Source organism: Tachypleus tridentatus, chromosome 8 (assembly GCF_004210375.1).
Source record: "Tachypleus tridentatus isolate NWPU-2018 chromosome 8, ASM421037v1, whole genome shotgun sequence".
NCBI classification, from domain to species: Eukaryota; Metazoa; Arthropoda; class Merostomata; order Xiphosura; family Limulidae; genus Tachypleus; species Tachypleus tridentatus.
This window is the reverse complement of record NC_134832.1, coordinates 49082943-49109400: the sequence shown is the minus strand read 5'-3', so window position 1 is coordinate 49109400 and position 26458 is coordinate 49082943. Positions and strand designations below refer to the sequence as shown.

Below are 26458 nucleotides of genomic sequence, written 5' to 3'. Positions count from 1 at the left end.
CTAGATCTGGCAGGCCATTTGTAGCTGCATCAATCTTATGTGTATATTGTGCGGTTTCCCTGCGCTATTTGTTCTTATGCATGTCTTCCCGGTTTTATTGTCGAACGTCTTACTCTCCTCAGCTGCCAAAGGTGCTGACCATAGTGAATGTTTAGTGTACAGTTAACGACAGGTTTGGGCCGCTCGGATCCAGACGTGCCCTACATCGCCCCTTTCCGCTCCTTTAATTTTAGTTTCGATTTTACAACGGGGCTCATATCATCCATACGCACATCTAATACCACGACAGAAAGCAAAATATCAAGATATCAACTTCTAGGGTACGTTGTTTGATAAGTTTCCATGGCTGCACTTGGACAATCAGACTCAAAAAGTCATATGCTTTCATTGTGCCAAGGAGGTAAATATAGGTCTTTTTACAGCGAAATTGGGAGAGTCCAGTGGAGTGTTCCTTCATATCCACCGGTTTTGCAACTAGGAAAAGGCAAAACAGAAATTTAACGAACACCAATCCTCCTCTCAGCACAGATTTGCTATATCTCCAGAAGGTTCACTTGATGTAACTCCAGTGACTCTCCAGCTACATGATGGAAAAAAGAAGCAGCAGGAAGAATACAAAGGAAGTCTCGCCAAAATATTCAGAAGTTTACGTTTCTTACTGCGTCAAGGTTTAGCATTACGTGGACATAATGATACGGAGGGGAACTTCCTGCAGTTAATGAAGCTCCTGGAAGAGGAAGATCCTGAGTTGACGGCCTACTTGTCAAACAAAACCACTTTCACATCACCCCAGGCTCAGAATGAAATATTGGAGATGTTCAGCCATCAAATACTGAGGAACATAACACACGAAGTGTAGCAAAGTAAAATCTTTGAATTAATGGTTGATGGCACTCAGGATGTTTCAGATGCCGAAAAGGAAGCATTATGTTTACGATACGTAGATGAGAACCTTGACGTCCATGAGACATTTCTTGGTTTGTACAGTGTTTCCAATACAACTGGTGAAACAATATCCTCGACTATACTTGATGTACTGACTGGACTCAATTTACCACTGTCAAGATTAAGAGCACAAACTTATGATGGAGCGGCTAACATGAGTGGTGTGTACAGTGGATGCCAGACAAAAATAAAAGAGAAGCAACCGTCAGCTTTGTTTTTTCATTGTGAAACACACAAGGCTAATTTAATAATGCAACATGCAGTTGAAGCTTGTGAATGTGTTCGAGATTCTATCCAGTGGGTACGTGAACCTGGTGTCTTGCTTCAGAGGTCAGGCAAATACAAGACAATCTTTGAAAATATTGTATCGTCAGACGGTCACAATGGTCCAGTTAAATACATCCGCCCACTGTGTCCAAAACGCTGGTTGTCCCGCCTATCTGTAATTACATGTGCTAATGATCACTATAGTGACATTGTTGATTCTTTGTCTGAATTAGCAAATGATAAATCAGATGTAGCAGTGAAAGCACGAGGTCTGCTGGACAGATTTGACAAAGGAAAGACAGTTTTAGGATCGTTGATGGCTCAGCATCCATTAGCTGCATTAGAGGAACTAAACCATGCATTCCAAGCACAATCAGCGACAGTATCTGGCATGATTGAAGCATCTGCAATGACAGTTGAGCAATTGCGGGTATTGCGAACAGAGGAAAATTACAACAAGATATTTCATGAAGCTGAGAAAAAGGTAACTTACCTAGATCTGGTGCCTATTGAACTACCACGCATTCGCAGACCCCCCAGAAGGATTACAGGTGATGGCTCAGCAAACCATTCTGCAACAGCTGGAGATTACTGCAGAAGCCAATATTTTGAATTTGTGGACAGAGTCCTAGAACATCTGACCACTAGATTCAATGCAGACAACAATGCCTTGATGCAATACCTGGCACTTGAGAACATGATCAACTATGGCAAGATTGACAACTCGGTTGTAAACTTCCTTCCAGAAATCTCTGCACAACGGCTCGAGTTTCAGTTGTCCATGTACAAAGGAACAACAAAAGCAGTATCTCTGAAAGGTGCGAAGGAGGCTCACTGTAAAATGCATGAAACAAGCCAGCAGATGTTTAAGGAAGTTTTTCTTCTCATGAAAATTTTGCTTGTATGTCCAGTATCCAGCTGCGAATGTGAACGCAGCTTTTCTGCATTAAGACGGTTGAAAACGTGGTTAAGGTCAACTATGTCTCAGTGCCGCCTCAACCATGCGGCAGTTTGTCACACTCACAAAGATGAGGTTGACAAGATAAATATAGAAGAGCTTATGAAAGAATTCATAAACAGATCATCACAAAGGAGGTCTACGTTTGAGAACATGTAGACTACAGGACAAATGAATAACCATGTGCTACTTTGTATTGATGTGTAATTTTCAAAAGTTCGCAAAGACATTTTAATTATTTTTAGAAAACAACATGAACAGTTTTTCAATAGATATAAACTTATCAAGGGTAATTACTAATTTTATTAATATTTGAAAACGTAATTCATGCAATGAAAGTTATTAGTAACCTTATCAAGTATGATGGTCATCTTTTATACTGTGCAGTGTGCAGGAATAAATTCTTGTGGCAGTTAATTTGTGACACATTTGTCTTTATTCTGTTAACATTTTGAAAACTGTTCACAACACCTCACTTACACAAACCTGCATGGAAACCTTGAAGTATCGAGGCAACAAGATTACTCTGACTGTATGTTTACAGCTTTCAGGTTCTCGTAATCAGAGATTACCAACTTGTAAATTAAACAGTCCATATAAGTGGTTGTAAAAATCATCTCCCCCATCGAGTGTAAAAAATCCACGCCCCTGTATTCTTTGTTATCTATAAAGTTTCGTAATTGTCTGTATTGGATGTTTATGGCTACGTCTAAGAATGTTAAGTATCCTTCTGGGTTGGGTAGTTTTAGTGTTAACTTGGCTAATAGATAAAGGTTTTTAGGAAATAGTGAAGTGTTCTAGTGCTTCTATTGCAAATAATACCATATCCCCAGTGACGCAATTGGTTAGCGCACGGTACTTATAAGACAGTACTTGTGGGATATGCCGGGGTTGTGAGTTCGAGCCTCACCTGGGGAATATTCGTTTTGTTCTCTATCTCGTTGTCACGTAGGCAAAGAATTTCAATTGAAATCCATGATCTGATAATTTGGCCCGGCATGAGCAGGTGGTTAAGACACTCGACTCGTAATCCGAGAGTCACGGGTATGAATTCCTTTCACCTCAAACATGCTCGTCCTTTGAGTCATGGAGGTCTTATAAGTACAATCAATTCCAATATTTGTTGGTAAAAGACTAGCGCAATAGTTTGTGTGGACTGTGATAGCTAGTTATCTTCTCTCTTGTCTTACGCTGCTAAATTAGAGACGGCTAGAGCAGAAAGCCCTCGTGAATCTTTGCGCGAAAATCAAAATAAACACTATTTGAAATTTGCCATAAATATATCTCTACCATACATCTGGTACTAAACGTGTGTTTTATGTGTCAAGAGTTTTGATTTCTAGTGTCACTGCTGCACTGTTATCTATGGCCACTCCTTTGTTCTTTTTGTACCAAGTGTTTAAAACAACTGTTGTGTAAGACAAATACAAGTAGTGTGTAGGTGGTTTCTAATGTGATGTTTGCTGCAAAAATGTGTTGATCCCCGAATACACGAAACATCCTCGCCCTTTTGCCCGTGGGGGCGTTATAATGTTGCGGTCATTTGCAATATTTGTGGGTAAAGAGTAGCCCAAGAGTTGGCGGTGAGTGGTGACGAATTGCTGCTTTCCCTCTCGTGTGTGTGTTTTCATTAGCAAAGCCACACTAAGCTCTAAACTGAGTCCACCGAAGGTTATCTAATCCCTGATTTTAACATTGTAAATCCGTAGACTTAAACCACTAAATTATGGACGGCTGGCGCGGATATCCCTCGTGCAGCTTTGCGCCTAATTCATAAATATTTTTGTTATCTAACTGACGTTTTTCCTTTGCAGCTACATGAGGGTTAATATACACAACCGATTAATGTTAAGTATCCTTCTGTGTTGGGAAATTTTAGTGTTAACTTGGCTGATGGACAAAGGTTTTTATGAAATAGTGAAGTGTTCTAGTGCTTCTATTGCAAATACTATCATATCCCCAGTGGCGCAATTGGTTAGCGCACGGTACTTATAAGACAGTACTTGTGGGATATGCCGGGGTTGTGAGTTCGAGCCTCACCTGGGGAATGACCATTTTGTTCTCTACCTCGTTGTCACGTAGGCAAAGAATTTCAATTGAAATCCACGATCTGATATTTTGGCCCGGCATGACCAGGTGGTTGAGACACTCGACTCGTAATCCGAGAGTCGCGGGTATTGATTCCTATTACCCCAAACATGCTCGCCCTTTGAGTCATGGAGGTGTTACAAGGGACAATCAATCCCAATATTCGTTGTTAAAAGACTAGAACAATAGTTAGTGTTGACTGTCATGACTATTTACCTTGTCTTTCGTCCTACGCTGCTAAATTAGAGACGGCTAGAGCAAAAAGCCCTCATGAATCTTTGTGCAAGACTCAAACCAAATCGTTTCCGAAATATGCCATCGATGTATTTCTACCATACTTCTGGTGTTAAACCTGAGTTTAATCTATATGTGTCAGGAGCTTTGATGTCTTGTGTACATATGAATATTATTACAAATGTCGCTGTTATCTATGGCCACTCCTTTGTTTGGTTGTGATTCCCGTATACACGAAACATCTTCGCCCTTTTAGCCGTGGGGTCGTTATAATGTGGCCGTCAGTTGCAATATTCTAGTGTGTGTGCGTTTCCTTTAACAAAGCCACACTGGACTCTCATCTGAATCCACCGAAGGTAATCGAATCCCTGCTTTTAACGTTGTAAATCCGTAAACTTATACAACTAAATTATGGATGGCTAGCGCGGATAACCCTCGTGTCGCTTTGAACGAAATTCAAAATCAAACACTTTTAAAATATTTTTGTCATCTTAACCGATGTTTTTCCTTTGCAGCTACATGAGGGTTAACATACACAACCGTTTAATGTTAAGTATCCTTCTGGGTTGGGAAATTTTAGTGTTAACTTGACTGATGGACAAAGGTTTTTTGGAAATAGTGAAGTGTTCTAGGGCTTCTATTCCATGTACCATAACATCCCTAGTGGTGCAATTGTTTAGCGCACGGTACTCAAATAACACAGAAATTGTTTTTCCGCAACCACTATTTCTCAATGTTTTGTTCCCACTATGGAATTAAGCACATTCTATTATTAAAATTTTATTAGCGCGGGACTAATTCGCTTAAGGGACTTCACTTACTAATTTGTCCCTCGTTGGCTTCCCTTAGAAACTATTATCGAGTTATGTCAGGATGTATCTGAAAGTATGATACCTGTCCAAGTCAGACAGTATTACTAATAGTTATATGATGCTATTCCAGAACAATGGAAAGGCTTGGTTGAAAGAGAGATTCCCCCAATTACAGGTACGACAAAATTTATTTTTGAGATGTGTGATTCAGATGGTGAAAATGTTATCCACTAAATGATCTTCCTGATAAAAGACTGATTAAGATAGTACACCAGAACTCCATCCCGCTACTGAAGAAATTATTGCATGGGAAGATATTTTAATAGATATCAACTGGAAAAAAATACATAAATATACTTATCACCCATTTAAAGGCTTTGTCTTTTTTTGATGTGAATTATTTATTTTATCACAATGCTTTAATCACGAACAATAAACTTGTTCATATGCAAAAACATGATACTAGTTTATGTACACTTTGTGATAAAGAAACTGAAACAGTGAGACATTTATATTGTCTGTGTCCAGAGGTTCAACCCTTATGAACATTAGTTTTCAATACTCTTTCCTTTATCATTCAAAATCAGTACCAATGAATCAGGAATGGAGAATTCTTGTACAGGGTATCCTAGAAAGATTAAGAAAAGACGACAACCTACAGCGTATGTTTTTGATTACATTAGCTAAATATTGTGTTATGACTGTTAAGATAATTTTGTTTAGCCAAAAATATACATTTAAATCTGTTGTCATTTTATAAAGGTCAGTTAGTAAAGAAAACAAGTTTTGATGATTACAGATATGTTATTCGTAATAATGTCAATGTTTCTTTCAGTTTTATTCTAAACATGTTTGTCCTTGTTTACAACGTTACATTATTGTGTGTCCTTTGATACGAGTAATTAGAGAGAGTATTCGGTACATTCAATTGTGCATAACCGTGCATTTGATTTTTGTACTTGTTTTGCATGTAATATATATGATTTAAAGGCCTCTTCAAGAGGTTTTCAATAATAAAACAAAAAAACCGCACGGTACTTATAAGACAGTACTTGTGGGATATGCCGGTGTTGTTGCATCTTTAGATTCCAGCCAAGGCAGAACTATCGTCATGTTCTGATTTTGACATCTGCTTTTGGGTTCTGCCTTGTCTCTCTGATGCTACCTTTATCTCGCTCATAAGTATTATGACCAACCTTACTCCTTCACCTAAAAAGAGTCAAAATGGCATGGCCAGGTGGTTAGGACACTTGACTCGTAATCTGAGGGTCGCATGTTCGAATCCCCGTCGCACCAAATATGCTCGCCCATTCAGCCGTGGGGGCGTTATAATGTGCGGTCAATCCCACTATTCGTTGCTAAAAGAGTAGTCCAAGAGTTAGCAATGGGTGGTGATAACTAGCTGCCTTTTCTCTAGTCTCACACTGCTAGATTATAGATGGCTAGCGCAGATAGCTCTCGTGTAGCTTGGCGCGAAATTCAAAACAAACAAAAACGATAAACCAAATATTCCATCTATATACCTCTGCCATATTTCTGGTATTAAACCTGTGTTTTATCTACAGTTATGTGAAAAAGGTAAGACACCCTATGAAAGTGTGTGTAATTTTCTAACATTTTTGGATATATAGATATTTAATCTAAATTTCAACAATACTGAGATATTACAGTTATATAACTAAACAATTAAAACTGAAGAAAAGACTTTTCAAGGTCTTCTGTAAATGTAATTCTACAAAAATGCATATTCTAACTGAGGAAAAAGTTAGGACCACCCTACCCCCTAATAATTAGTGTTATCCCCTTTGGCTAAAGTAACTGCAGTGAGACGATTTTTTTAGCCATCTACCAGTCTCTGACATCGGTTTGAAGGAAGTTTGACCAACTCCTCAATGCAGAATTCTTTCAGCTGTGAGATGTTTGAGGAGTTTTTTGCATGAACGGCTCGTTTCCAGTCACCCCACAGCATCTCAATGCGATAAAGATCTGCGCTTTGACCCATCTATTCCAGGACTCTCCATTTCTTAGTTTTCAACCAGTCCTTGGTGAATTTCCTGGTACGTTTTGGGTCATTGTCGTGTTCCAGGGTCCAGTTCCGCTTCAGCTTTAATTTTCATATAGATGGTCTCATATGATCCTCAAGCACTCTCTGATACACAGTGGAATTCGTGGTGGATTCTATAATTGTGAGCTGTCCAGGTCCTGCTGCAGCAAAGTAGCCCCAAACTATGACACTTCCACCTCCATGCTTCACAGTTGGTATGAGATTTTTTCCTGGAATGCAGTATTTGGTTTACGCCAAACACGTCCTCTGTTCTGGTGTCCAAATAATTCAATTTTGGACTCATCTGTCCAAAAAATATTATTCCAGAAGACCTGGTCTTTGTCTACATTCTCTCTGACAAACTTAAGTCTGGTCTTGAATTTTCTCTTAGAGAACAAAGGTTTCCTCCTTGTACACCTCCCATGCAAGTTAAACTTGTGCAGTCTCTTTCTGATTGTAGAGGCATGCACTTTCACATCAACAGTAGCCAGAGCCTGCTGTAGGTCCCGTGATGACATGTTAGGGTGTTTGAAGACCTCTTTAGCATCTTGCGGTCTGCTCTCGGGGAGAACTTGCTTGGACGACTAGACCTGGGCATGTTGGCAGTTGTTTTGAAAGCCCTCCACTTGTTGACTATTTTCCGGGCAGTGGAATGGTTGATTTCAATATCTTTTGGGATCTTTTTGAAACCCTTCCCAGACTCAAAAGGTGCTACAATTGTCTTTCTGAAGGCCTCAGACAGCTCTTTCGCTCTCACCATGGTGCTCACTCTCACTTCAACAGTCAGGAGCACACCAAACTAAATGTCTGAGGTTTAAATAGATCAAGCTTCATTCAAAATGCTGAGTACCGATCTTCTAATCATGTGCACCTGGTATGATACATTTGTGTGTGAGTTGAGCTATTTTAAGTGGATATAAATGTGAGGTTGTCCTAACTTTTTCCTCAGTTAGAATATGCATTTTTGTAGAATTACATTTATAGAAGATTTTAAAAGTCTTTTCTTCAGTTTTAATTGTTTAGTTATATTCCTATAATCTCTCAGTATTGTTGATATTGAAATTAAATAACTATGTATCCAAAATGTTACAAAAGTACACAGGCTTTCATAGGGTGTCCTGACTTTTTCACATACCTGTATATGTGTCAAGAGTTTTGAATTTTAGTGTCGCTGCTGCACTGTTATCTATTGCCACTCCTTGGTTTGGTTTGTACAAAGTTTTTTTAAAATAACTGTTGTGTAAGACAAATGTAAGTATTGTGTGGGTTGTTTCTAATGTGATGTTTGCTGGAAAATGTATTGATCCCCGTATACATCAAACATACTCGCCATTCCAGCCGTGTGGTTGTTATAATGTGACGGTCATTTCCAATATTTGTGGGTAAAGAGTAGCCCAAGAGTTGGCGGTGAGTGGTGACGAATTGCTGCTTTCCCTCTAGTGTGTGTGTGTGTGTGTGTTTCCTTTAGCAAAGCCACACTAAGCTCTAAACTGAGTCTACCGAAGGTATTTGAATCCCTGATTTTAACGTTGTAAATCCGTAGACTTACACCACTGAATTATGGATGGCTGGCGCGGATATCCCTCGTGCAGCTTTGCGCGAAATTCAAAACCAAACACGTATAAAATATTTTTGTGATCTTAACCGACGTTTTTCCTTTGCAGCTACATGAGGGTTAATATACACAAACGATTAATGTTAAGTATCCTTCTGGGCTGGGAAATTTTAGTGTTAACTTGGCTGATGGACAAAGGTTTCTTGGAAATAGTGAAGTGTTCTAGTGCTTCTATTGAAAATAATATCATATCCCCAGTGGCGCAATTGGTTATCGCACGGTACTTATAAGACAGTACTTGTGGGATATGCCGAGGTTGTGAGTTCCAACCTCACCTGGGGAATGACTATTTTGTTCTCTACCTCGTTGTCACCTAGGCAAAGAATTTCAATTAAAATCCACGGTCTTATATTTTGGCCCGGCATGACCAGGTGGTTAAGACACTCGACTCGTAATTCGAGAGTCGCGGGTATTAATTCCTATTACCCCAAACATGCTCGCCCTTTGAGTTATGGAGTTGTTACAAGGGACAATCAATCCTAATATTCGTTGTTAAAAGACTAGAACAATAGTTAGTGTTGACTGTCATGACTATTTACCTTGTCTCTCGTCCTTCGCTGCTAAATTAGAGACGGCTAGAGCAGAAAGCCCTCATGAATCTTTGTGTGAGACAAATGTAAGTAGTGTGTAGGTGGTTTCTAATGTGATGTTTGCTGCAAAAATGTTTTGATCCCCGTATACACGAAACATCCTCGCCCTTTGGCCCGTGGGGACGTTATAATGTGACGGTCAGTTGTAATATTAGTTGATAAAAGAGTAGCCAACAGTTGACAGTGTGTGATGACGAATTGGTGCTTTCCCTCTAGTGTGTGTGTGTTTTCTTTAGAAAAGCCACACTGGGCTCTCATCTGAGTCCACCGAAGTTAATCGAATCCCTGATTTTAACGTTGTAAATCCGAAAATTTAGCGGTGTATTAGCGGAGGACTTTCCCTTTAGTTGTACACTACGAAATGATGGACGGCTAGCGCGGATAGCTCTCGTGTAGCTCTGCGCGAAATTCGAAAACAAACAAACAAACATATATAAAATATTTTTTTATCTAACTGACGTTTTTCCTTTTCAGCTTCATTAGGGTTAATATACACAACCGTTTAATATTATAATATTCGTTACATTATTAACACTCTAATAGTGTAGTTATAACTCTAAACATGCAGCTGTACTGACATATTACATAAATGACTATTTTGTGATAGATAAAAATAAAAAGAATTACAATATGTTTTATAATTAGTTAAAAACAAATAAACAGAAAATACAAGTTGCTAAGAAACAGTAATAAGTTGAAAGGACATAAAGTATACTTAAGGGTTATAAACGGATTGTAAGACTGTGTGATACTTCACAGTATGCAAGTGTTAAACTGAAAGTAATGGTGTCAAGTGTATCGGTGTTGCGTATTGTTTTTAGAACGGTGGTTTGGTTACATATGCCATCAAGTGTTCATCTACGGATTAAATTCTTTAATAAATTTAACTTCCATATATTTTCTCTTCAAAATCATTCCTATTTTGTAAGTTAGAAACTTAAAATAGGTTTTCTGTGTTTCTGTTGAAGTGGTTTTGTGTTGGTCATACGTCTGTAACGTACTGATGTGTTGTGAGACACGTGTGTCTGAAGTACTTCCAGCTTCTCTCAAATATGCGTCTCCTCATATTTTAGAAGGATTTGACAAACCAAGTTTCTCGCGTTACACTTTTGTTCTACGGCGTTTTCTCTGGCGTATTATGTTTTACCTGTTTCTTATGTTGTGTTGGTTGTCAGTTGAGACCGTCTAATGGCTTTACGGTTGTGATTACGTTGTTACTGAAAGGAATATTCATTTCGGATATTTTCGTATGTTTGTTGCTGTTATTGCAGAGTTCTTGTTTTCTGTGGTTTCAAAACGTTGGTACTGTAATATTCGGTGTATCAGTTTCACAGTAGTAATGTATTAAAGTCATTTTGAGCTGTTTGAATGGCATTCTGAGTGAAATAATTCTGATTTATTATCTTTAATTCTCCTATTATTGTTTCCATTTTAACTCGTTGTGGATGGTGTAATTTATTATGAAGAAATATCTGCTTACTAATTTCTTTCAGGGGCGTAGATCCTGGGAGAATGGGGGATAACTCCCCTCCTTCATTTTAGGTGGGGTGTGTGGTGCATACAATCATCCCCCCGTACAGTTTGGTCTGTTGAACTGTTTTATTGCATCACTGGCCTACAAATTGTGTGTTTGTTCTTGTAATTCTCGTGTTCTTACCAATCGAATTACATAATTAGGCCTAGATGTAGGCTTTTTCAGTAGCCAAAATGTACATCTTTAAAATAGGCGTGCTTCTAAACTTTTTATCTAAGCGATAGTTCGTAAGTGTCAGTCGGTAGGCCTAAGTATACATGCAAGGCTTGCAAGCACTATCACAGAATCTACCTACGTTTTGTACGTAATGTACGATTAAGTAAAATTTTCATCACAACAGATTGAACAGAGCGTGAACTTCGAAAATATTACTACGACGCGAAAACTGCTGTTATCTAGATCTGGCAGGCCATTTGTAGCTGCATCAATCTTATGTGTATATTGTGCGGTTTGCCTGCGCTATTTGTTCTTATGCATGTTTTCCCGGTTTTATTGTCGAACGTCTTACTCTCCTCAGCTGCCAAAGGTGCTGACCATAGTGAATGTTTAGTGTACAGTTAACGACAGGTTTGGGCCGCTCGGATCCAGACGTGCCCTACATCGCCCTCCTCCGCTTCTTTAATTTTAGTTTCGATTTTACAACGGGGCTCATATCATCCATACGCACATCTAATACCACGACAGAAAGCAAAATATCAAGATATCAACTTCTAGGGTACGTTGTTTGATAAGTTTCCATGGTTGCACTTCGACAATCAGACACAAAAAGTCATATGCTTTCATTGTGCCAAGGAGGAAAATAGAGGTCTTTTTACAGTGAAATTGGAGTGGCCAGTGGAGTGTTCCTTCATATCCACCGGTTTTGCAACTAGGAAAAGGCAAAACAGAAATTTAACGAACACCAATCCTCCTCTCAGCACAGATTTGCTATATCTCCAGAAGGTTCACTTGATGTAACTCCAGTGACTCTCCAGCTACATGATGGAAAAAAGAAGCAGCAGGAAGAATACAAAGGAAGTCTCGCCAAAATATTCAGAAGTTTACGTTTCTTACTGCGTCAAGGTTTAGGATTACGTGGACATAATGATACGGAGGGGAACTTCCTGCAGTTAATGAAGCTCCTGGAAGAGAAAGATCCTGAGTTGACGGCCTACTTGTCAAACAAAACCACTTTCACATCACCCCAGGCTCAGAATGTAATAATGGAGATGTTCAGCCATCAAATACTGAGGAACATAACACACGAAGTGTAGCAAAGTAAAATATTTGCATTAATGGTTGATGGCACTCAGGATGTTACAGGTGCCGAAAAGGAAGCATTATGTGTACGATACGTAGATGAGAACATTGACGTCCATGAGACATTTCTTGGTTTGTACAGTGTTTCCAATACAACTGGTGAAACAATATCCTCAGCTATACTTGATGTACTGACTAGACTCAAGTTACCACTGTCAGATTAAGAGCACAAACTTATGATAGATTCACTAACATGAGTAGTACATTCAGTGGATGCCAGACAAAAATAAAAGAGAAGCAACCGTCAGCTTTGTTTTTTCATTGTGGAACACACAAGGCTAATTTAATAATGCAACATGCAGTTGAAGCTTGTGAATGTGTTCGAGATTCTATCCAGTGGGTACATGAACTTGGTGTCTTGCTTCAGAGGTCAGGCAAATACAAGACAATCTTTGAAAATATTGTATCGTCAGACAGTCACAATGGTCCAGTTAAATACATCCGCCCACTGTGTCCAAAACGCTGGTTGTCCCGCCTATCTGTAATTACATGGGCTAATGATCACTACAGTGACATTGTTGATTCTTTGTCTGAATTAGCAAATGATAAATCAGATGTAGCAGTGAAAGCACGAGGTCTGCTAGACAGATTTGACAAAGGAAAGACAGTTTTAGGATTGTTGATGGCTCAGCATCCATTAGCTGCATTAGAGGAACTAAACCGCGTATTTCAAGAAAAATCAGCGACAGTATCTGGCATGATTGAAGCATCTGTAATGACAGTTGAGCAATTGCGGGTATTGCGAACAGAGGAAAATTACAACAAGATTTTTCATGAAGCTGAGAAAAAGGTAACTTACCTAGATCTGGTGCCTATTGAACTACCACGCATTCGCAGACCCCCCAGAATGATCACAGGTGATGGCTCAGCACACCATTCTGCAACAGCTGGAGATTACTGCAGAAGCCAATATTTTGAATTTGTGGACACAGTCATAGAACATCTGACCACTATATTCAATGCAGACAACAATGCCTTGATGCAATACCTGGCACTTGAGAACATGATCAAATATGGCAAGATTGACAACTCGGTTGTAAACTTCCTTCCAGAAATCTCTGCACAACGGCTCGAGTTTCAGTTGTCCATGTACAAAGGAACAACAAAAGCAAGAAATGTGTTTAAAGTCAACTATGTCTTAGTGCCGCCTCAACCATGCGGCAGTTTGTCACACTCACAATGATGAGGTCTACAAGATAAATATAGAAGAGCTTATGAAAGAATTCATAAACAGATCATCACAAAGGAGGTCTACGTTTGAGAACATGTAGACTACAGAACAAATGAATAACCATGTGTTACTTTGTATTGATGTGTAATTTTCAAGAGTTTGCAAAGACATTTTAATTATTTTTATCAAACAACATGAACAGTTTTTCGGTACATATAAACTTATCAAGGGTAATTACTAATTTTATTAATATTTGAAAACGTAATTCATGCAATGAAAGTTATGAGTAACCTTATCAAGTATGATGGTCATCTTTTATACTGTGCAGTGTGCAGGAATAAATTCATGTGGCAGTTAATTTGTGACACATTTGTCTTTATTCTGTTAACATTTTGAAAACTGTTCACAACACCTCACTTACACAAACCTGCATGGAAACCTTGAAGTATCGAGGCAACAAGATTACTCTGACTGTATGTTTACAGCTTTCAGGTTCTCGTAATCAGAGATTACCAACTTGCAAATTAAACAGTCCATATAAGTGGTTGTAAAAATCATCTCCCCCATCGAGTGTAAAAAATCCACGCCCCTGTATTCTTTGTTATGTATGAAGCTTGGTAGTTGTCTGTATTGGATGTTTATGGCTACGTCTAAGAATGTTAAATATCCTTCTGGGTTGGGTAGTTTAGTGTTAACTTGGCTAATAGATAAAGGTTTTTAGGAAATAGTGAAGTGTTCTAGTGCTTTTATTACAAATACTATCATATTCCCAGTAGCGCAATTGGGTTAGCGCACGGTACTTATAAGACAGTACTTGTGGGATATGCCGGGGTTGTGAGTTCGATCCTCACCTGGGGAATATTCGTTTTGTTCTCTATCTCGTTATCACGTAGGCAAAGAATTTCAATTGAAATCCATGATCTGATACTTTGGCCCGGCATGAGCAGGTGGTTAAGACACTCGACTCGTAATCCGAGAGTCACGGGTATGAATTCCTTTCACCTTAAACATGCTCGTCCTTTGAGTCATGGAGGTGTTATAAGTACAATCAATCCCAATATTTGTTGGTAAAAGACTAGCGCAATAGTTTGTGTAGACTGTGATAGCTAGTTATCTTCTCTCTTGTCTTACGCTGCTAAATTAGAGACGGCTAGAGCAGAAAGCCCTCGTGAATCTTTGCGCGAAAATCAAAATAAACACTATTTGAAATTTGCCATAAATATATCTGTACCATACATCTGGTACTAAACGTGTGTTTTATGTGTCAAGAGTTTTGATTTCTAGTGTCACTGCTGCACTGTTATCTATGGCCACTCCTTTGTTCTTTTTGTACCAAGTGTTTAAAACAACTGTTGTGTAAGACAAATACAAGTAGTGTGTAGGTGGTTTCTAATGTGATGTTTGCTGCAAAAATGTGTTGATCCCCGAATACACGAAACATCCTCGCCCTTTTGCCCGTGGAGGCGTTATAATGTGACGAAATTAGATTTCGGCACATTAAGTTGTGTAGCAATACCGGAAAGAAACAGACGAAACTTGTGTTTTACAACAATTCGGATTTTTTAAATCACTGGACAGTTGTTTCCTGTTCGCCATGATGACCAAGCAGATAATGACGGAGACGGCGCTAAATTGCCGGAAGTACATTTTTTGCTGGCTAAATTCCAATAATTGTGAACCATGTGTCTAGTTATGGAATGGTATAATGTAGTTTATTTGCCAAACTAAACAAATTTTTCACAGGAATATCAGTTTTTCACACGTTCTGAACTGTACGAACACTTTCTGCTCCTCCAATTTTGTTTGTTTGTTTATATACAGTTTATTTGTTGTTTAATTTACATAAAAATTCATGTAGACGTGTGTTAGTATAATATTTATAATACATTATACGTCTATTAGCCTATAAGTGGTACTTTATAAGTTATGAACAAAAACTACTCGGGATGCAGGTGTACGAACACTTTGTGTTGTAACTGTACCACTAAGCAACCTGTGATGGGTGCAGTTCTTTTCAACAATGAGCACTATAAGTTAAGAAAATAAAAATTCATCATATATGGTGTTAAATAGACGATGTAGTACTAATTACACCTTACACCCACTACGATGTAGAATTAAACTTAGTCAAGTCCTAACAGGTGTGATCCAGGAAATGGCACAAAATAAAAGTTCACTTTCAAGGGGGAGGGGTTGTTAAAATTCAAAAAAATTAAGACAATAAAACCAGGTTCAAGTTTCAGTTAGCAAATTCACTAATTAACATAAATCCTGACTTGTAATGATGTACAAGTTAATCAGTTACTTGTAGTGGAGAATGCCGGAAGTATAACACATTATAAAATCTGTTTAAAGGTTTAGTTGCTAATGTCAAAAAACATTCGGTGTTGTGTATTGTTTCAGAATGGTGGTTTAGTTACATACGCCATCAAGTGTCTCTGTTCATCTACGGACTAGTTTGTTTAATAAATATAGTTTACATATTTTTCTCTTTAAAATCCTTCGTATTTTTTAAGGTAGAAACATATAATGGGTTTTCTGTGTTTGTGGTTCCCTGTTTGTACAAGAAGTGTTTCTGTTGAAGTGGTTTTGTGTTGGTCATACGTCTGTAACGTACTGATGTGTTGTGAGACACGTGTGTCTAAAGTACTTCCAGCTTCTCTTACATATGCGTCTCCACATATATTACAAAGATTTCACAAACCAAGTTCTTCGCGTGACACGTTTGTTCTACGGCGTTTTCTCTTGCGTATCATTCTTTACCTGTTTCTTATGTTGTGTTCGTTGTCAGTTGAGACCGTCTAATGGCTTTACGGTTGTGATTACGTTGTCATTGAAAGGAATGTTCATTGCGGATATTTTCGTATGTTTGTTGCTGTTGTTGCAGAGTTCTTGTTTTCTGTAGTTTCAAAACGTTGGTACTGTAATATTCGGTGTATCAGTTTCACAGTAGTAGTGTATTAAAGTCATTTTGTGCTGTTTGAATGGCATTCTGAGTGGAATAATGCTGATTTATTATCTTTAATTATCCTATTATTGTTTCCATTTTAACTCGTTGTGGATGGTGTAATTTATTATGAAGAAATATCTACTTATTATATTCTTTGTTATGTATGAAGCTTGGTAGTTGTCTGTATTGGATTTTTATGGCTACGTCTAAGAATGTTAAGTATCCTTCTGGGTTGGGTAGGTTTAGTGTTAACTTGGCTAAGAGATAAATGTTTTTAGGAAATAGTGAAGTGTTCTAGTGCTTCTATTGCAAATAATATCATATCCCCAGTGGCGCAAATGGTTAGCGCACGGTACTTATAAGACAGTACTTGTGGGATATGCCGGGGTTGTGAGTTCGAGCCTCACCTGGGGAATGACCATTTTGTTCTCTACCTCGTTGTCACGTAGGCAAAAAATTTCAATTGAAATCCACGATCTGATATTTTGGCCCGGCATGACCAGGTGGTTGAGACACTCGACTCGTAATCCGAGAGTCGCGGGTATTAATTCCTATTACCCCAAACATGCTCGCCCTTTGAGTCATGGAGGTGTTACAAGGGACAATCAATCCCAATATTCGTTGTTAAAAGACTAGAAAAATAGTTAGTGTTGACTGTGATGACTATTTACCTTGTCTCTCGTCCTACGCTGCTAAATTAGAGACGGCTAGAGCAAAAAGCCCTCATGAATCTTTGCGCGAGACTCAAACCAAATCGTTTCCGAAATATGCCATCGATGTATCTCCACCATACTTCTGGTGTTAAACCTGAGTTTAATCTATTTGTGTCAAGAGCTTTGATGTCTTGTGTACATATAAATATTATTACAAATGTCACTGTTATCTATGGCCACTCCTTTCTTTGGTTGTGATCCCCGTATACACGAAACATCTTCGCCCTTTTAGCCGTGGGGTCGTTATAATGTGGCCGTCAGTTGCAATATTCTAGTGTGTGTGCGTTTCCTTTAACAAAGCCACACTGGACTCTCATCTGAATCCACCGAAGGTAATCGAATCCCTGCTTTAACGTTGTAAATCCGTAAACTTATACAACTAAATTATGGATGGCTAGCGCGGATAACCCTCGTGTCGCTTTGAGCGAAATTCAAAATCAAACACTTTTAAAATATTTTTGTCATCTTAACCGATGTTTTCCTTTGCAGCTACATGAGGGTTAACATACACAACCGTTTAATGTTAAGTATCCTTCTGGGTTCGGAAATTTTAGTGTTAACTTGACTGATGGACAAAGGTTTTTTGGAAATAGTGAAGTGTTCTAGGGCTTCTATTCCATGTACCATAACATCCTCAGTGGTACAATTGTTTAGCGCACGGTACTCAAATAACACAGAAATTGTTTTTCCGCAACCACTATTTCTCAATGTTTTTGTTTCCACCATGGAATTAAGCACATTCTATTATTAAAATTTTATTAGCGCGGGACTAATTAGCTTAAGGGATTTCACTTACTAATTTGTCCCTCGTTGGCTTCCCTTAAAAACTATTATCGAGTTATGTCAGGATGTATCTGAAAGTATGATACCTGTCTAAGTCAAACAGTATTACTAATAGTTATATGATGCTATTCCAGAACAATGCAAAGGCTTGGTTGAAAGAGAGATTCACCCCAATTACAGGTACGACAAAATTTATTTTTGAGATGTGTGATTCAGATGGTGAAAATGTTATCCACTAAATGATCTTCCTGATAAAAGACTAATTAAGATAATACACCTGAACACCATCCCCGCTACTGAAGAAATTATTGCATGGGAAGATATTTTAATAGATATCAACTGGAAAAAAATACAAAAATATACTTATCACCCATTTAAAGGCTTTGTCTTTTTTGATGTGAATTATTTATTTTATCACAGTGCTTTAATCACGAACAATAAACTTGTTCATATGCAAAAACATGATACTAGTTTATGTACACTTTGTGATAAAGAAACTAAAACAGTGAGACATTTATATTGTCTGTGTCCAATGGTTCAACCCTTATGAACATTAGTTTTCAATACTCTTTCCTTTATCATTCAAAATCAGTAGCATTGAATCAGAAATGGAGAATTCTTGTACAGGGTATCCTAGAAAGATTAAGAAAAGATGACAACCTACATCGTATGTTTTTTATTACATTAGCTAAATATTGTGTTATGACTGTTAAGATAATTTTGTTTAGCAAAAATATACATTTAAATCTGTTGTCATTTTATAAAGGTCAGTTAATAAAGAAAACAAGTTTTGATGATTCCAGGTATGTTATTCGTAATAATGTCGATGTTTCTTTCAGTTTTATTCTAAACATGTTTGTCCTTGTTTACAACGTTACATTATTGTGTGTCCTTTGATACGAGTAATTAGAGAGAGTATTCGGTGCATTCAATTGTGCATAACCGTGTATTTGATTTTTGTACTTGTTTTGCATGTAATATATATGATTAAGAGGCCTCTTCAAGAGGTTTTGAATAATAAAACAAAAAAGCGAACGGTACTTATAAGACAGTACTTGTCGGATATGCCGGTGTTGTTGCATCTTTAGATCCCAGCCAAGGCAGCACTATCGTCATGCTCTGATTCGGGTCGTCTCGCGTTCATATTCATATTTACTTTGACATCTGCTTTTTGGGTTCTGGCTTGTCTCTCCGATGCTACCTTTATCTCGCTCATAAGTATTATGACCAACCTTACTCCTTCACCTAAAAGAGTCAAAATAGCATGGCCAGGTGGTTAGGACACTTGACTCGTAATCTGAGGGTCGCATGTTCGAATCCCCGTCGCACCAAATATGCTCGCCCATTCAGCCGTGGGGGCATTATATGCGGTCAATCCCACTATCCGTTGGTAAAAGAGTAGTTCAAGAGTTATCAATGGGGGGTGATAACTAGATGCCTTTTCTCTAGTCTCACACTGCTAGATTATAGATGGCTAGCGCAGATAGCTCTCGTGTAGCTTGGCGCGAAATTCAAAACAAACAAAAAACGATAAACCAAATATTCCATCTATATATCTCTGCCATATTTCTGGTATTAAACCTGTGTTTTATCTACAGTTATGTTAGAAAGGTAGGACACCCTATGAAAGTCTGTGTAATTTTCTAACATTTTGGATATATAGATATTTAATCTAAATTTCAACAATATTGAGATATTACAGTTATATAACTAAACAATTAAAACTGAAGAAAAGACTTTTCAAGGTCTTCTGTAAATGTAATTTACCACGTGTTGAAGTATAACACATTATAAAATGTGTTTAAAGGGGTAGTTGCTAATGTCAAAAAAACATTCGGTGTTGTGTATTGTTTCAGAATGTAGGTTTAGTTACATACGCCATCAAGTGTCTCTGTTCATCTACGGACTAGTTTGTTTAATAAATATAGTTTACATATTTTTTCTCTTTAAAATCCTTCGTATTTTTTAAGGTAGAAACATATAATGGGTTTTCTGTGTTTGTGGTTCCCTGTTTGTACAAGAAGTGTTTCTGTTGAAGTGGTTTCCTGTTGGTCATACGTCTGTAACGTACTGATGTGTTGTGCGACACGTGTGTCTGAAGTACTTCCAGCTTCTCTCAAATATGCGTCTCCACATATTTTACAAGGATTTGACAAACCAAGTTCTTCGCGTGACACGTTTGTTCTACGGCGTTTTCTCTGGCGTATCATTCTTTACCTGTTTCTTATGTTGTGTTGGTTGTCAGTTGAGACCGTCTAATGGCTTTACGGTTGGGATTACGTTGTTACTGAAAGGAATATTCATTTCGGATATTTTCGTATGTTTGTTGCTGTTATTGCAGAGTTCTTGTTTTCTGTGGTTTCAAAACATTGGTACTGTAATATTCGGTGTATCAGTTTCACAGTAGTAATGTATTAAAGTCATTTTGAGCTGTTTGAATGGCATTCTGAGTGAAATAATTCTGATTTATTATCTTTAATTCTCCTATTATTGTTTCCATTTTAACTCGTTGTGGATGGTGTAATTTATTATGAAGAAATATCTGCTTACTAATTTCTTTCAGGGGCGTAGATCCTGGGAGAATGGGGATAACTCCCTCCTTCATTTTAGGTGGGGTGTGTGGTGCATACAATCATCCCCCCGTACAGTTTGGTCTGTTGAACTGTTTTATTGCATCACTGGCCTACAAATTGTGTGTTTGTTCTTGTAATTCTCGTGTTCTTACCAATCGAATTACATAATTAGGCCTAGATGTAGGCTTTTTCAGTAGCCAAAATGTACATCTTTAAAATAGGCGTGCTTCTAAACTTTTTTATCTAAGCGATAGTTCGTAAGTATCAGTCGGTAGGCCTAAGTATACATGCAAGGCTTGCAAGCACTATCACAGAATCTACCTACGTTTTGTACGTAATGTACGATTAAGTAAAATTTTCATCACAACAGATTGAACAGAGCGTGAACTTCGAAAATATTACTACGACGCGAAAACTGCTGTTATCTAGATCTGGCAGGCCATTTGTAGCTGCATCAATCTTATGTGTATATTGTGCGGTTTGCCTGCGCTATTTGTTCTTATGCATGTTTTCCCGGTTTTATTGTCGAACGTCTTACTCTCCTCAGCTGCCAAAGGTGCTGACCATAGTGAATGTTTAGTGTACAGTTAACGACAGGTTTGGGCCGCTCGGATCCAGACGTGCCCTACATCGCCCTCCTCCGCTTCTTTAATTTTAGTTTCGATTTTACAACGGGGCTCATATCATCCATACGCACATCTAATACCACGACAGAAAGCAAAATATCAAGATATCAACTTCTAGGGTACGTTGTTTGATAAGTTTCCATGGTTGCACTTCGACAATCAGACACAAAAAGTCATATGCTTTCATTGTGCCAAGGAGGAAAATAGAGGTCTTTTTACAGTGAAATTGGAGTGGCCAGTGGAGTGTTCCTTCATATCCACCGGTTTTGCAACTAGGAAAAGGCAAAACAGAAATTTAACGAACACCAATCCTCCTCTCAGCACAGATTTGCTATATCTCCAGAAGGTTCACTTGATGTAACTCCAGTGACTCTCCAGCTACATGATGGAAAAAAGAAGCAGCAGGAAGAATACAAAGGAAGTCTCGCCAAAATATTCAGAAGTTTACGTTTCTTACTGCGTCAAGGTTTAGCATTACGTGGACATAATGATACGGAGGGGAACTTCCTGCAGTTAATGAAGCTCCTGGAAGAGAAAGATCCTGAGTTGACGGCCTACTTGTCAAACAAAACCACTTTCACATCACCCCAGGCTCAGAATGTAATAATGGAGATGTTCAGCCATCAAATACTGAGGAACATAACACACGAAGTGTAGCAAAGTAAAATATTTGCATTAATGGTTGATGGCACTCAGGATGTTACAGGTGCCGAAAAGGAAGCATTATGTGTACGATACGTAGATGAGAACATTGACGTCCTTGAGACATTTCTTGGTTTGTACAGTTTGTCCAATACAACTGGTGAAACAATATCCTCAGCTATACTTGATGTACTGACTAGACTCAAGTTACCACTGTCAGGATTAAGAGCACAAACTTATGATAGATTCACTAACATGAGTAGTACATTCAGTGGATGCCAGACAAAAATAAAAGAGAAGCAACCGTCAGCTTTGTTTTTTCACTGCGGAGCACACAAGGCTAATTTAATAATGCAACATGCAGTTGAAGCTTGTGAATGTGTTCGAGATTCTATCCAGTGGGTACATGAACTTGGTGTCTTGCTTCAGAGGTCAGGCAAATACAAGACAATCTTTGAAAATATTGTATCGTCAGACAGTCACAATGGTCCAGTTAAATACATCCGCCCACTGTGTCCAAAACGCTGGTTGTCCCGCCTATCTGTAATTACATGGGCTAATGATCACTACAGTGACATTGTTGATTCTTTGTCTGAATTAGCAAATGATAAATCAGATGTAGCAGTGAAAGCACGAGGTCTGCTAGACAGATTTGACAAAGGAAAGACAGTTTTAGGATTGTTGATGGCTCAGCATCCATTAGCTGCATTAGAGGAACTAAACCGCGTATTTCAAGAAAAATCAGCGACAGTATCTGGCATGATTGAAGCATCTGTAATGACAGTTGAGCAATTGCGGGTATTGCGAACAGAGGAAAATTACAACAAGATTTTCATGAAGCTGAGAAAAGGTAACTTACCTAGATCTGGTGCCTATTGAACTACCACGCATTCGCAGACCCCAGAATGATCACAGGTGATGGCTCAGCACACCATTCTGCAACAGCTGGAGATTACTGCAGAAGCCAATATTTTGAATTTGTGGACACAGTCATAGAACATCTGACCACTATATTCAATGCAGACAACAATGCCTTGATGCAATACCTGGCACTTGAGAACATGATCAAATATGGCAAGATTGACAACTCGGTTGTAAACTTCCTTCCAGAAATCTCTGCACAACGGCTCGAGTTTCAGTTGTCCATGTACAAAGGAACAACAAAAGCAGGAAACGTGTTTAAGGTCAACTATGTCTTAGTGCCGCCTCAACCATGCGGCAGTTTGTCACACTCACAATGATGAGGTCTACAAGATAAATATAGAAGAGCTTATGAAAGAATTCATAAACAGATCATCACAAAGGAGGTCTACGTTTGATAACATGTAGACTACAGGACAAATGAATAACCATGTGTTACTTTGTATTGATGTGTAATTTTCAAGAGTTTGCAAAGACATTTTAATTATTTTTATCAGACAACATGAACAGTTTTTCGGTACATATAAACTTATCAAGGGTAATTACTAATTTTATTAATATTTGAAAACGTAATTCATGCAATGAAAGTTATTAGTAACCTTATCAAGTATGATGGTCATCTTTTATACTGTGCAGTGTGCAGGAATAAATTCATGTGGCAGTTAATTTGTGACACATTTGTCTTTATTCTGTTAACATTTTGAAAACTGTTCACAACACCTCACTTACACAAACCTGCATGGAAACCTTGAAGTATCGAGGCAACAAGATTACTCTGACTGTATGTTTACAGCTTTCAGGTTCTCGTAATCAGAGATTACCAACTTGCAAATTAAACAGTCCATATAAGTGGTTGTAAAATCATCTCCCCATCGAGTGTAAAAAAATCCACGCCCCTGTATTCTTTGTTATGTATGAAGCTTGGTAGTTGTCTGTATTGGATGTTTATGGCTACGTCTAAGAATGTTAAATATCCTTCTGGGTTGGGTAGTTTAGTGTTAACTTGGCTAATAGATAAAGGTTTTTAGGAAATAGTGAAGTGTTCTAGTGCTTCTATTACAAATACTATCATATTCCCAGTAGCGCAATTGGTTAGCGCACGGTACTTATAAGACAGTACTTGTGGGATATGCCGGGGTTGTGAGTTCGAGCCTCACCTGGGGAATATTCGTTTTGTTCTCTATCTCGTTGTCACGTAGGCAAAGAATTTCAATTGAAATCCATGATCTGATACTTTGGCCCGGCATGAGCAGGTGGTTAAGACACTCGACTCGTAATCCGAGAGTCACGGGTATGAATTCCTTTCACCTTAAACATGCTCGTCCTTTGAGTCATGGAGGTGTTATAAGTACAATCAATCCCAATATTTGTTGGTAAAAGACTAGCGCAATAGTTTGTGTGGACTGTGATAGCTAGTTATATTCTCTCTTGTCTTACGCTGCTAAATTAGAGACGGCTAGAGCAGAAAGCCCTCGTGAATCTTTGCGCGAAAATCAAAATAAACACTATTTGAAATTTGCCATAAATATATCTCTACCATACATCTGGTACTAAACGTGTTTTATGTGTCAAGAGTTTTGATTTCTAGTGTCACTGCTGCACTGTTATCTATGGCCACTCCTTTGTTCTTTTTGTACCAAGTGTTTAAAACAACTGTTGTGTAAGACAAATACAAGTAGTGTGTAGGTGGTTTCCAATGTGATGTTTGCTGCAAAATGTGTTGATCCCCGAATACACGAAACATCCTCGCCCTTTGCCCGTGGAGGCGTTATAATGTGACGAAATTAGATTTCGGCACATTAAGTTGTGTAGCAATACCGGAAAGAAACAGACGAAACTTGTGTTTTACAACAATTCGGATTTTTTAAATCACTGGACAGTTGTTTCCTGTTCACCATGATGACCAAGCAGATAATGACGGAGACGGCGCTAAATTGCCGGAAGTACATTTTTTGCTGGCTAAATTCAATAATTGTGAACCAAGTGTCTAGTTATGGAATGGTATAATGTAGTTTATTTGCCAAACTAAACAAATTTTTCACAGGAATATCAGTTTTTCACACGTTCTGAACTGTACGAACACTTTCTGCTCCTCCAATTTTGTTTGTTTGTTTATATACAGTTTATTTGTTGTTTAATTTACATAAAAATTCATGTAGACGTGTGTTAGTATAATATTTATAATACATTATACGTCTATTAGCCTATAAGTGGTACTTTATAAGTTATGAACAAAAACTACTCGGGATGCAGGTGTACGAACACTTTGTGTTGTAACTGTACCACTAAGCAACCTGTGATGGGTGCAGTTCTTTTCAACAATGAGCACTTTAAGTTAAGAAAATAAAAATTCATCATATATGGTGTTAAATAGACGATGTAGTACTAATTACACCTTACACCCACTACGATGTAGAATTAAACTTAGTCAAGTCCTAACAGGTGTGATCCAGGAAATGGCACAAAATAAAAGTTCACTTTCAAGGTGGAGGGGTTGTTAAAATTTAAAAAAAATTAAGACAATAAAACCAGGTTCAAGTTTCAGTTAGCAAATTCACTAATTAACATAAATCCTGACTTGTAATGATGTACAAGTTAATCAGTTACTTGTAGTGGAGAATGCCGGACTACAACTTGCTTACCACGTGCTGAAGTATAACACATTATAAAATGTGTTTAAAGGTTTAGTTGCTAATGTCAAAAATCATTCGGTGTTGTGTATTGTTTCAGAATGGTGGTTTAATTACATACGCCATCAAGTGTCTCTGTTCATCTACGGACTAGTTTGTTTAATAAATATAGTTTACATATTTTTTCTCTTTAAACTCCTTCGTATTTTTTAAGGTAGAAACTTAAAATGGGTTTTCTGTCTTTGTGGTTCCCTGTTTGTACAAGAAGTGTTTCTGTTGAAGTGGTTTTGTGTTAGTCATACGTCTGTAACGTACTGATGTGTTGTGAGACACGTGTGTCTAAAGTACTTCCAGCTTCTCTTACATATGCGTCTCCACATATATTACAAAGATTTCACAAACCAAGTTCTTCGCGTGACACGTTTGTTCTACGGCGTTTTCTCTTGCGTGTCATTTTTTACCTGTTTCTTATGTTGTGTTGGTTGTCAGTTGAGACCGTCTAATGGCTTTACGGTTGTGATTACGTTGTCATTGAAAGGAATGTTCATTGCGGATATTTTCGTATGTTTGTTGCTGTTGCTGCAGAGTTCTTGTTTTCTGTGGTTTCAAAACGTTGGTACTGTAATATTCGGTGTATCAGTTTCACAGTAGTAATGTATTAGAGTCATTTTGTGCTATTTGAATGGCATTCTGAGTGGAATAATTCTGATTTATTATCTTTAATTATCCTATTATTGTTTCCATTTTAACTCGTTCTGGGTGGTGTAATTTATTATGAAGAAATATCTACTTATTATATTATTTGTTATGTATGAAGCTTGGTAGTTGTCTGTATTGGATTTTTATGGCTACGTCTAAGAATGTTAAGTATCCTTCTGGGTTGGGTAGTTTTAGTGTTAACTTGGCTAATAGATAAAGGTTTTTAGGAAATAGTTAAGTGTTCTAGTGTTTCTATTGCAAATACTATCATATCCCCAGTGGCGCAAATGGTTAGCGCACGGTACTTATAAGACAGTACTTGTGGGATATGCTGGGGTTGTGAGTTCGAGCCTCACCTGGGGAA

General features: G+C 38.0%; 7 non-coding genes across 7 annotated transcripts; all 7 read left to right on the top strand.

Annotated features, from left to right (window-relative positions):
• Nucleotides 1-2996: 2996 nt before the first annotated feature.
• On the top strand, nucleotides 2997-3088 carry TRNAI-UAU (transfer RNA isoleucine (anticodon UAU)). Its single transcript is given in 2 exon segments — nucleotides 2997-3034; nucleotides 3053-3088. It is a non-coding gene; the product is annotated as a tRNA-Ile (tRNA).
• A 1038-nt stretch (nucleotides 3089-4126) lies between these two features.
• On the top strand, nucleotides 4127-4218 carry TRNAI-UAU (transfer RNA isoleucine (anticodon UAU)). Its single transcript is given in 2 exon segments — nucleotides 4127-4164; nucleotides 4183-4218. It is a non-coding gene; the product is annotated as a tRNA-Ile (tRNA).
• Nucleotides 4219-9154: 4936 nt separating this feature from the next.
• TRNAI-UAU (transfer RNA isoleucine (anticodon UAU)) lies at nucleotides 9155-9246 on the top strand. Its single transcript is given in 2 exon segments — nucleotides 9155-9192; nucleotides 9211-9246. It is a non-coding gene; the product is annotated as a tRNA-Ile (tRNA).
• Nucleotides 9247-14323: 5077 nt separating this feature from the next.
• On the top strand, nucleotides 14324-14416 carry TRNAI-UAU (transfer RNA isoleucine (anticodon UAU)). The gene is given in 2 exon segments: nucleotides 14324-14362; nucleotides 14381-14416. It is a non-coding gene; the product is annotated as a tRNA-Ile (tRNA).
• Nucleotides 14417-16830: 2414 nt separating this feature from the next.
• Nucleotides 16831-16922, top strand: TRNAI-UAU (transfer RNA isoleucine (anticodon UAU)). Its single transcript is given in 2 exon segments — nucleotides 16831-16868; nucleotides 16887-16922. It is a non-coding gene; the product is annotated as a tRNA-Ile (tRNA).
• A 6916-nt stretch (nucleotides 16923-23838) lies between these two features.
• On the top strand, nucleotides 23839-23930 carry TRNAI-UAU (transfer RNA isoleucine (anticodon UAU)). Its single transcript is given in 2 exon segments — nucleotides 23839-23876; nucleotides 23895-23930. It is a non-coding gene; the product is annotated as a tRNA-Ile (tRNA).
• A 2436-nt stretch (nucleotides 23931-26366) lies between these two features.
• On the top strand, nucleotides 26367-26458 carry TRNAI-UAU (transfer RNA isoleucine (anticodon UAU)). Its single transcript is given in 2 exon segments — nucleotides 26367-26404; nucleotides 26423-26458. It is a non-coding gene; the product is annotated as a tRNA-Ile (tRNA).